Source organism: Mytilus galloprovincialis, chromosome 13 (assembly GCF_965363235.1).
Source record: "Mytilus galloprovincialis chromosome 13, xbMytGall1.hap1.1, whole genome shotgun sequence".
NCBI lineage: Eukaryota > Metazoa > Mollusca > Bivalvia > Mytilida > Mytilidae > Mytilus > Mytilus galloprovincialis.
The window spans coordinates 34,953,776-34,965,164 of NC_134850.1; positions in this window are offsets into that span (position 1 = coordinate 34,953,776).

The following is an 11,389-nucleotide window of genomic DNA, read 5'->3' on the forward strand; positions in this document are numbered from 1 at the left end:
CGAGGTCTTAAAAGGTTTTCTTTCACATTAAATAGAAATATTCAATAATTAAGCTTGCAAAATGTGATATCATTGGTGGACTATTTTTAAGTATAAAACATGTTTATGATAATTTTGTGGGCTGTGTAAAGTTAAAAAGAGAATTTTTTAACAAGGGTATGTCAAGGAACGTCTCGTCCTTTTTCTAAACACATCTATCGCAAGATACCACGACCTACTTGATAAAAGAGGAGCGAAAGATACCAGATGGACAGTCAAACTTATAAATCGAAAATAAACTGAAAACGCCATGGCTAAAAATGAAAAAGACAAACAGACAAACAAAAGTACATATGACAAAGCATAAGCAACACGAACCCCACCAAAAACCCCATAATATACTTCCTTTATCAACTCCACAAATGGTACACAATGGCGTCTTGAGGTTGCACTTTGTAAATACAGCTGTTTCTCAAACCACGTCTCTTTTGGGGAGATTTAGAATAATTATAGAAAATTAAATTTGTTTACATACTGGTTCCCAGTTATGCTCTGTGTGTTCCATCTCATAGAGACATAACATGGGAATGTTACCAGTAAATGTACATGTGCATATTGTTTACATTAAAATCTGTGGTAACCCTTCATTCGAGGTAAGGGTAGTTAAGAAAATTAGTGTTAGTTTAAACTCTGAAAAGTTCAGAGCATATAAACGTTGAAAATATGCCGCACAGCCTTATATTTTGACCTTTGAAAGAATTGTAGTGCATATGAACTTTCAATTCTAGGATAAGATTTTTTTCAAAATTTCATAGTAAAAGTGGTACAGTTTTAGCCGTAAAAGGAGTTCCTATGGGAAATTGAATTGTCAATATTTACAGAAATGCAACCTTGAAGTATAGATTCTGGGTAATAATGTTGTTTATCATCTTTATAACGTGTTACAGGTCACTATTTAGTCCTGTTTGGTACACATAACGGTGCTGAGTACTTATACATGCCTCCATTGCTTAATTGTTTTATGATTTTTTGCCAATGTTCTTTGTCTGTATATGCCTTTTTGTGTTTCTTTGAGACATATGACGCAGCTCTGATTTTATACATCTTGTCATTATATAATTGAGAATGAAAATTGGGAATGTGTCAAAGAGACAGCAACCCGACCAAAGAGCAGAAATCAGCCGAAGGCCATCAAGAATAGAAACAAATCAAAATGACAATGATACATAAATTATCAAAGGACTACTATCAGTTACTGACATGCCAGTTCCAGATCTTACACTGATTGAAAGATTATGTCTTCATCATATGAATATCATTTCTGTATTTTTAATTTTTGCAAATATGCGTTGTCTGTATGCCTTTTTGTGCTTCTTTGTAACATATGTTGTTGTTTTTAAAGTGATTAAATTTATAACACAATGATGACTGCTGTTAATATAAAAAAGAAGATGTATGATTGCCAATGAGACAACTGTCCACAAGAGATCGAATTGACACAGACATTTTAACAACTATAGGTCTCCGTACGGCTTTCAACAATGAGCAAAGCCCATATCGCAAAGCCAATTACGAATCGTAAGCAATTAAAAACAAAATATGAAACCATTCAAACAACAGATTCCTAACGGTCTGATATATGACAAAACAATGACAGGAATAAAAAAACCGCAAATTCAAGAGGGGGGATAGAACCTTTATCGGGACTCCGGGATCAGGTGTTTTTAAGCTCGGGATTACGAAATTGACCCTTTTTAGATCCGGGAATTCTTTTTTTCGGATTTCGGGATATCGGGACTTCGGGATTTCATGTTTTTGAGCGCGGGGTTTCAGGCAGGACCCCTCCTATCCCCCTCATTCAACAGATAGAAAACAACGACAGCCACGAAATAACAGCCTTATGACAAAGAACCTGTTCAAATAGAATCTGAAGGGTAGAAAAATATATGAGATCTAATTCCCATCCAGAACTTGCTTTGAAGAAACAATCATGTCAAAATTGTATGTATTTATCTAGAATTTATAACAAATTATATTTCAAAGTAATAAGATTCTCTCAAAAAGAGGGTGGTTCATTCATCTTTACTCTTTTCAAAAGTCCAACAGTCCAATTAAGTGCTCATTATTATTTTACAGTATCATCTATTTACAACAATAGTTACACAATCAGATGCAGAAACCTATTCAAGGGGTTGAATTTCATCGTGAAAAGACATTTTTTTTACTTTTTTTTTTTAATTATCTCATTAAGATGAAATCAAATTCAATCTTTTATATTTTAAAACGATGTAAGAAGAGTAATATGAATCATTTGTTTCAAGATGCAGAATACAAAGCTGCTGATTTTATCTCATTATTCATTTTCAAAAAGATAATTGCACGAGATGAGATAAGCCACGTGTTTCATTTACGCGCCTACACGCTTTTGATTATAAATGAGACTATAAAACGGTGACAAAAGGGACAATCTTTGATATCTATAAAGGGTTTTCGAAAATGAAAAAAGAGTTATTCATTCGATGATACAGAATAAAATGCTGCTTATTTTCCCCTCCACTGAATTGCAAAAAGATGATAGCAAGAGATGAGGTAAGATATATGTTTGTATTTAGAAGTTTTTTCCTGTTTTATTATCATTACACATCGGTTCGTTTCTATCTGATGTAGCAATCTTTATGTTTTAAAATATCTAAATATTGTGTGGTTGAATATTAGTAATTATCATCAATTTCGAATTTGTTCAACCTGCAGTGTCTGATTTGGACATTTTTTTTTTTAAAACTTATTCAAATATTATGAGGTTGCTTTCTTGTTGTATGAGTATGAAAGAAGGTGAAACTTAGAAATAAGAAATTAAAATAAGAAAAATTAAACAATAGACTTAAGGTGGTATGGGTGTCTTTCACCATCTTAGATTGTAAAAAACAGCGAACATAAGGTACAGATTTTTAATACATTTAGTAATATTGCAGCAATGTAAATAGCTAAATTATGTGAATTTTCACTGAACATTTTTTTTATAAGATTAAAACTTATATTATAACGAATTTAGATTATTTTTGCTTGATTTTTCATGCTTTTACAAAAAAATGGCATTTTAAGGGTAGGTTACTCTGAAACAGTGAAATTTCTGACTTAATGCACATAGACTTTGCTATTCTGTATTTTAGCTGGGATAAATGTGCAGTGATCCAATCTTTTATTTTGATATTCTCAAAGCATTTTCTTAAGCTATCTTCTCGTCTTTTATTTTACAATTCATTCTAGCACTTAGTTTAGCTTGTAATAAAAAAATCATGTTTTCCCATGTATAATCCATACAAAATTTGTCATTTGGGAAACACCAGTAGCTCCAGAAAATGCGAAAATGCGCGGTGATCTATCATTTTTATTATTATTTTTCAACCTTTGTAAATATATATTACGTTTTGGCAAAGTATGAAAAATTCTATCTTCTTATTATTTATACTCCCATACCACCTTAAACATTTTATAAAAAAAGTTTCCACACACATATTGCTTTTAAAATCACCCTTTGTTGTAAACCAATCATGGTGCAAATTAAAATACACATATATAGTTCAATAATAAATGTGTTCGATTATGGAAGTATTCGGCTGGGTTTGTAAATAAAGGCAACAGTAGTATACCGCTGTTCAAAACTCATAAATCCATTGACAAAAAACAAAATCGGGATAACAAACCAAAACCGAGGGAAACGCATTAAATATAAGAGGAGAACAACGACATAACACTAAAATGTAACACACACAGACAAAATTCCACGAGAATAATATATATAACATCAAAACCAAATACATGAATTTGGGATAGACAAGTACCGTGACACGTCTTATCGCAATGTGAATTTACACTCAAAAATAAGAGAAAACAAACGACACAACGTTATAATGTGATACACACAGAAACGAACTATAATATAACAATGACCATATTCCTGACTTGGTACAGGGCATTTTTAAAGGAAAAATGGTGGGTTGAACCTGGTTTTGTGGCATGCCAAACCTCGCACTTTTATGGCCATGTGAAATATAACATCAAAATGACAACACAGGACTACAATATAAATAAATTGGAGAACACAATTGACAAAGAATCACACGAACAACAGCCAACAAAAGGCAACAAGTTCAAAATTTTAATACGCCAGAAGTGTATTTTGTCCACACAAGACCTATGTGTGACGCACAGATACAAAAGTTTGAAAGCCGAAACGAGTACTCGTTTTCCTAGGGTTCTAAAATTTATTTTTATTTTTAACAGCAATATATAGGTAAATAATTGAAGTGACCAGTTTCGACAATGCTGTTCACCTTTTTTGTGTTCCAAGTTGTTTTATACATTTGGCAGTGTGAATGCGAAGTGTCTTGTCCGGATCTGTGTTCCTGTTCAACTAAAGACACATCGTGTATCAGTAGAAATTTTACGTCAATTCCTAGTGGTATTTTCGAATACACCGAACGATTGTAAGTATATTTCTTGTCTTAAAAAGTCATTTTAAGGCGGATGTCAAATTGATTCAATATTTTACATTTAACTGACATTTGTTTGTCATTATTCAACAATCAGCATTCAACATTCGTTTTCAATATGTAATATTCGTTTTCAATATTGAACATTCAAAAATCTGTCATGTTCATTTTTGTTTTTGTTTTCGTTTCATTGTTCGATGCTATATTCCCATGTGGCAAGTGTGCTTTTCATATATATATAAATAATTCAACATGCATAAATTGTCAACGGAACATGAATATTTATAACATTGTTTTTTTTTGTGTACCAAATTCTGCCATCCTGTCAATCTAGAACCGTGGAAAAAACAAATGTACATAGAAGAACGTACAACACATATAGTTTTATCAAAAATGATATAGTTCAATTGCCTTTGTATTAGGAATATTTACAAAAAATAAGATAGTATCACAGGAAATAGGCAATTACTGGAAAAAAAGTTTAAAGTACTCTTTCTGTTGATCCGCTAATAACTATGCATTCATTGACTCAAAAAACGCTCTGATAAAGTTCTCTTTGTACAGTACTAATATCAGAACAAAATATTATCAAAAAAAAACTGGAACTCACAATGAGTAAGTGTGTAATTTATACTTATAGGATCCTAGAATCAAATAGCATCAAAGATATACAACAAGGTGTCTTTTCTACATTACAAACATTGGAGCAATTGTAAGTATGTAATCATCATTTTTTGGCGAAAGCGGACACACAGAGAGCAACTCTTTCTAAATTTCAAGCTGCTATAAAACATAAGTTGTTTGAAAAGATACACATTTATTTGTGTGTGTTACGGTAAGATCTTTATCGACTTATTGGCTCGTGAATTATACAATAAGTCAAGTCGATCTATTTTTGTTTCAAATTAATTTACTTTGAAACAATGTTAAATTCATTTGCTCGAGTCAAAGTCAACAAGCAACTTCTGACTTGAGTAACAACACATTGATTGAAGGAAGGACAGTTCAATAGCCCCGAATAATAACAATACTAAGGCTTTTCTACAAAAGAGTATTAAAGTTAAGAATAAATCATATTGCATTGTTGTGTTTCTTTGTTACATATGACGTGACCCTGTACTTCTACATCCCGATATTTTGCTATGGTGATTTTTTGTATCCTTGTCTTTGATTTTTGATAAATCAAGGTTTTAATCCATTATTTTGCTCCTAAGAAATTGTATTTACCAAGTCATAAATATGAATATTTAGTTTGATGTGTTTGAGCTTTTGATTTTGCCTGTTGATTACGGGTTTCCTCGGAGTTCGGTAGTTTTGTCATTTTACCTACATGTATTTCATTGCCATTTAATCTTCTGTAAAAATTGAATAGATTTAAGGTAATTCTAAGTTGAAATTTATCTTAGGTCAAATTGTGAAGAAAAATATAAAACTTCAATCTTTAAAAAATTCCTACAGTTGATATTACTATAATATTTAGGAACACTATTTATTCCAATGTCAAAATTGAAGGAGAATCATTTATCTATATTGTTTGACATTTTGGTATTTGAACAATGCATAGCTATACTTACGTGAACACACATGTAGAAAAGTCAGTCACCAGAATCCACTCACTATATAATAAGTACATGTACATAAATAATATAAAAGAGGGACAAAAAGATACCAGAGGAACAGTCAAACTCATAAACGTAAAAAAAACTAACAACGACATGACTAAAAATAAAAAAGACAAACAGACAAATGATAGTACATAAGAAACAACACAGAAAACCAAAGACTGAGCAACACAAAACTTGGGTTGATCTCAGGTGCTCCGGAAGGGTAAGCAGATCCTGCTTCACATGTGACACCCGTTGTGTTGCCCATGTTATAACAAACCTGTAAATAGTATAATTTAGTAATGTTATCTCTTTCACTTATTTGATATAAAAACAATATATATTTTTAGGATCTTAACCAAAAATGACATTGAAACAATAAGGAATGATACATTTAGTGATCTGGGTAAACTTTTAATCTTGTAAGTATATTTGTAGTTTGTATGTTACTGGTAAACTGAATCCCAATATCATTTGTTCTTATCAATTCAGCATAAATGTTTGTTTTTATACGAAAATTATTGTTTACGATGAATTTGAGTCTTGCCTCTTCGAATTGATGGTTTTGTTATCATTAGCTACGTACATGTATTTGAAAATATAGAAATGTGGAAACATTACGATTTGGTCAGGCTTCAAAATAATAAAAATCCAGGAATAGCATACATTTTTTGTTATTAAATATTCTTCTTTTTTATTAAAAAAAAACTTGACTTAAACTAATGCTGTTACATATGATGATACATAAGATTCAATATATCTTATAGATATTTGGACTCGAATAGAATAAGAGAATTGCCAGCACAAGCCTTTAGCTCTCTAACAAACCTAAGAGTACTGTAAGTAATGCTTAAGAAATGGAATAAAATGTAAGGCGAGTTGACAATATTTTTTCTCTGACTTCTCTAACTTTCTGCAAATCTTTGAAGAGGAATGATCAACATCATTAATGAAATCAATTACACCACTATAACCCGTGTATTTCGATAATATTCCAATCTCAATAGTTACATTTAAATTAATTTAAAAACTTCATCAAGCCTCGCGCTTTTAATATTAAAACTTAACTGTATTGAGTGGAGAATTATCGTAACACACTTGTTGCCATGACGGAATCTATATTTTACCATCAATATGTTCTGAAAATCTACAAGAATACATGTTTTTACTGCCAGAATATAAAACCTATGTCATCGTACAATATTTATGCCAAAACTCTACTTTTTACTAAACATGTTTGTTGCTGTTTAAATTTGATTGTTATACAAACTTAGCTACAAAACCTTTATGATATTAGTTACAAAACCTTTATGATATAAAGTACTTGCGGTAGATACCATTACATCGTCAAACAATGATTGCTATGCTAAAATATTGTACAGTTTAATGCATTTGTAAATTGTGATGTACATAGTTTTTTTTTGAAAAACTGTTATGCCCCTAGTTAACGTAGATTAAGTGATTACATGTTTATCGAAAACAAAGCTTATTAGTTACTGACGCCTTCGTATTAAAGTGTAAATCATTTTCCTTTTTTGAAGACATTTAGCGGGAAACTTCATTAAAGCTATTAAAGAGGAAGTGTTTTTTGGTTTGCATAATCTTAACAAACTGTAAGTATATTTTCATTTGTAATTAGACTATAGCTAATTAAATTTTGTCAATGAAATAGTTATTAACTCAATCTATTAAATGACGAGACAAAATTAAAAAAAAACTGTAGTAAAACCAGTTGCAAGTATTTTGATTTATTATTTAACTGAATTACTTAGAAATGAAATATGTATTCATTTATTCAAGTTTGAATTTGCATAAACATTATTTTTGGCACTGTTTGTCTGCATCTATAACTTGCAAATTGGTGTTATTGTTCCCTGTAAATAGGTATTTATCTCGTTATTTGGTGATACAGGATAGAAATAGCCAATGTGAAAGTTCGTTCAACATACGCTGGACCCTTTTCTAAGACATCTCAAATAAAACATAAAAAAATTGAAATACACACATAATGTATATTAACAATACCAGTGGTAAAAAGACCACTGTTGGTCATAAAAAATATGCATTTAACAAAAGTCGAACATCTTTTTAAGATTGTTGTGTATTAACCTTCTTCTCTCTGTGCTTTTAGAGTTTTGAGTGGCAATGACATCGAAATTATTCATAATGAAACCTTTCGTGGATTGCATAGCCTGCAAAAGTTGTAAGTATTTACACTTGATTAATGAAATGTTCCGTATACTGTGATGACGCTTTGTACATGTTGTAAGACCCTAAATGGAATATAAATATGGGGACCAAGTTATTTATCTGATAGAACGCCAACATTGGGATTAAATACTCTACAGGAAAAACGATTAAATGATTGTGTTTTTGAAAAGACAGACAACATCATCTTCAAAAGAATACAAGTTAAATAATCATGGAAGGTCTTTGAATAATAAAACCATACATGAAAGACACGTTTCTCTTCCAATTTAAACTTCTTTTTAAAATAATATGCAGTCTTGTAGTCTTTATCTACAAATACAACAAATTCATAGATAATACAATCTAAAGACTTTTTGATTGAGCTTATCAATGTCAATTTCGAGTATAGTTGTTTCCGTTTCCATCGGTGTTGTATCATATCTTAATATTTCATAAAACAAGTTGTAGAACAATTGTTGAGAGTTTGGGTTTTTTCATTGTTTCGTTTTGACCGGCATTCCTTGAATGTACAAATTTTGTAAATGTTATATTAAAGATTTATATACATTATACTGTTACTTTTCCCGTTTGAATGGTTTTACACTAGTACTTTATGAGCCTTGTATAGCTTGCTGGTCGGCTTTAGCCAAGGCGATGTGTTGAAGACTCTACTTTGACCTATAATGGTTTACTTTTACAAATTGTGACTTGGATGGAGAGTTGTCTCATTGCCACTTATGCCGAATCTTCTTATATCTATCACATTGACACATCACATCAGTTTATCACATCTCATCGATGGGAGGGGAACGTATAGATAGCAGGTCAGTCCATTAAAAAAGATGACAAAGCATACGCTACTGAAATACAAACTGGTCTTGAAAATACATATATGAATAAAATGAGGTATGAGTGCCAATGAGACAAAAACTCTCGATCCAAGTCACAATATGTAAAAATTAACATATTATAGGTAAAAAAAAAATTAAAATCACAAAAATACTGAACTCCGAGGAAAGTTCAATCGTAAATTCCCTAATCAAATGGCAAAATCAAATGACAAAAACACATCAAACGGATGGACAACAACGAAAGACCTTCAACAACAAAAATATGGCTCACATCGTATATCTAGCTATGCATACCAAGCCCCAAAATGACTAGTGTAAAATAATTTAAGCAGGAAACAATTCTATAAAAAAAACGAAAAACGTGAAACACTTATTAACCACGTATTTGCTTGTAGGCTGCTGTTTGTCCGGAGATTGACTTTTAAATTGGCTATCGCAACATTATGTGAATCTACAGGTATCATGAACCATATCCATCACTTTTCCTATAAAAACTAAGGACAAACTATATTTTACTGAGTTACTAGTCAGATTCATTAAATATTCAGAGAGATAACCCTTATTGACTACAATTGATTTGCAATATTTATATTATTCATTCATTTTCCTTATCATTGTATAGAGATTGTCAGGAAAACCAATTGCAGTATATACAGAACGGGGTATTTGAAGATTTGTTGAACCTTGAAAAACTGTAAGTTTATCTAACCATCGTTGTATATTGCGATTTTGTTAATGCATTATTATAGTTAACGTTTAGTTTTCCTCATTATCGGTGTTATGACAATTTGTAGTTTATATTTGCAGTTTTATATGCATCGCTGTCTTGTCTCGACTGAGACCAAATTTAAAGGAGGTGAGTGGTGCTTTTCTGGGGGTGGCTTTGACAATTTGTTTTACTGTTTAAGTCAGTTGATAGGAACTTCCGGTGAAATATTTGATATATGAATGCTATTTTCTTCAAAGTTACATTATTATTTTAACATATCATTTTATCAGGCTTTTGGTGTTTTCTGCTCTTTGGTCATGTTGCTGTTTCTTTGACACACCCCATATATTCATTCTCAATTTTAAAGACTAGTTTGTTAGTCGGCTATTTAAATAAAGGTCCAGTTACTCTATTCTATCTTTTATCACTCTTTTTCAATGTTACGGGTTTTGCTTCAGTCAGAAGTGATAGAAAAAATACTTTTCATACCGTATAATTACTATTTTGATGAAACATTCACACTGGAAAGTAAACAATAAACATATAAAATACGAAATGAAAAATCAGAAAAAAAAAAACGTGGTTTGCAACCTTCTTTTATAGTAGGTGATTTTTTTAACCCCAAAACAAAGCATCAATGTACAAATGTAACAGTACGAGTGTACTGTTATTTTCTGCTTACAATTACCAAATGAGTATAGTATATTCTTTATAATGCACATTTCCTTACATTCATATAGGCTGGGTTTTTATTTTATAATAAGTAGCGTCAACCGAACGAATCTTAAAAATAGAGAATGTACATGATTGTACATTGTACACGATCGAAAAAATATTCTATTTTAGAATAGAACTTGTTAAGTATTCAACACAATTAAGTATACAAGAATTAAATAGAACAATAGGCTGTTTGGACTATGCAGACCTAAACATATAACAAGTAATAAATGTATGAGTATTCAACTCTACTACATTAATCAAGACATGAGTTAGAATAAAAAAGGGGCGAAAGATACCAGAGAGACATTCAAAACTCATAGATTAAAAACCAACTTACAATGCCATGGCTAAAAACGAAAAATACTAACAGACAAATAATAGTACACCAAAAAATTAAGACTAATCAACACGAACTCAACCAATAAATGGGGGTGTTTTCAGGAGCTCTGGAAGGGTAAGCAGATTCTGCTCCACAAGTGGCACCTGTGGTGTTGCTCATATAATAACATGTTTAACTGTTTTATAAATGAACATTACTCAAATACTTAATTACTTTTAGCAACTTACAAAACAATCGTATAACAGATTTTGATGAAAGAGTATTCAACTATCAGTTAAGACTGGTGACTATTGAGTTTACTTGTTGTTATATTTAGACAGGGAAATTATTGTTTCCTCTGAAAAAGATTAGATTTCAAACTTTTTCATTTTCTCATTTCATTGTAATGTGTTCATATAAACAGATATAATCTTGTACATTAGACTTTGTCAGCAAAACGTTAAAAATCAATTTTAAACCTACAAATTAAGGCTTGTGAATAGAAACGTTTAACGGTTCATATA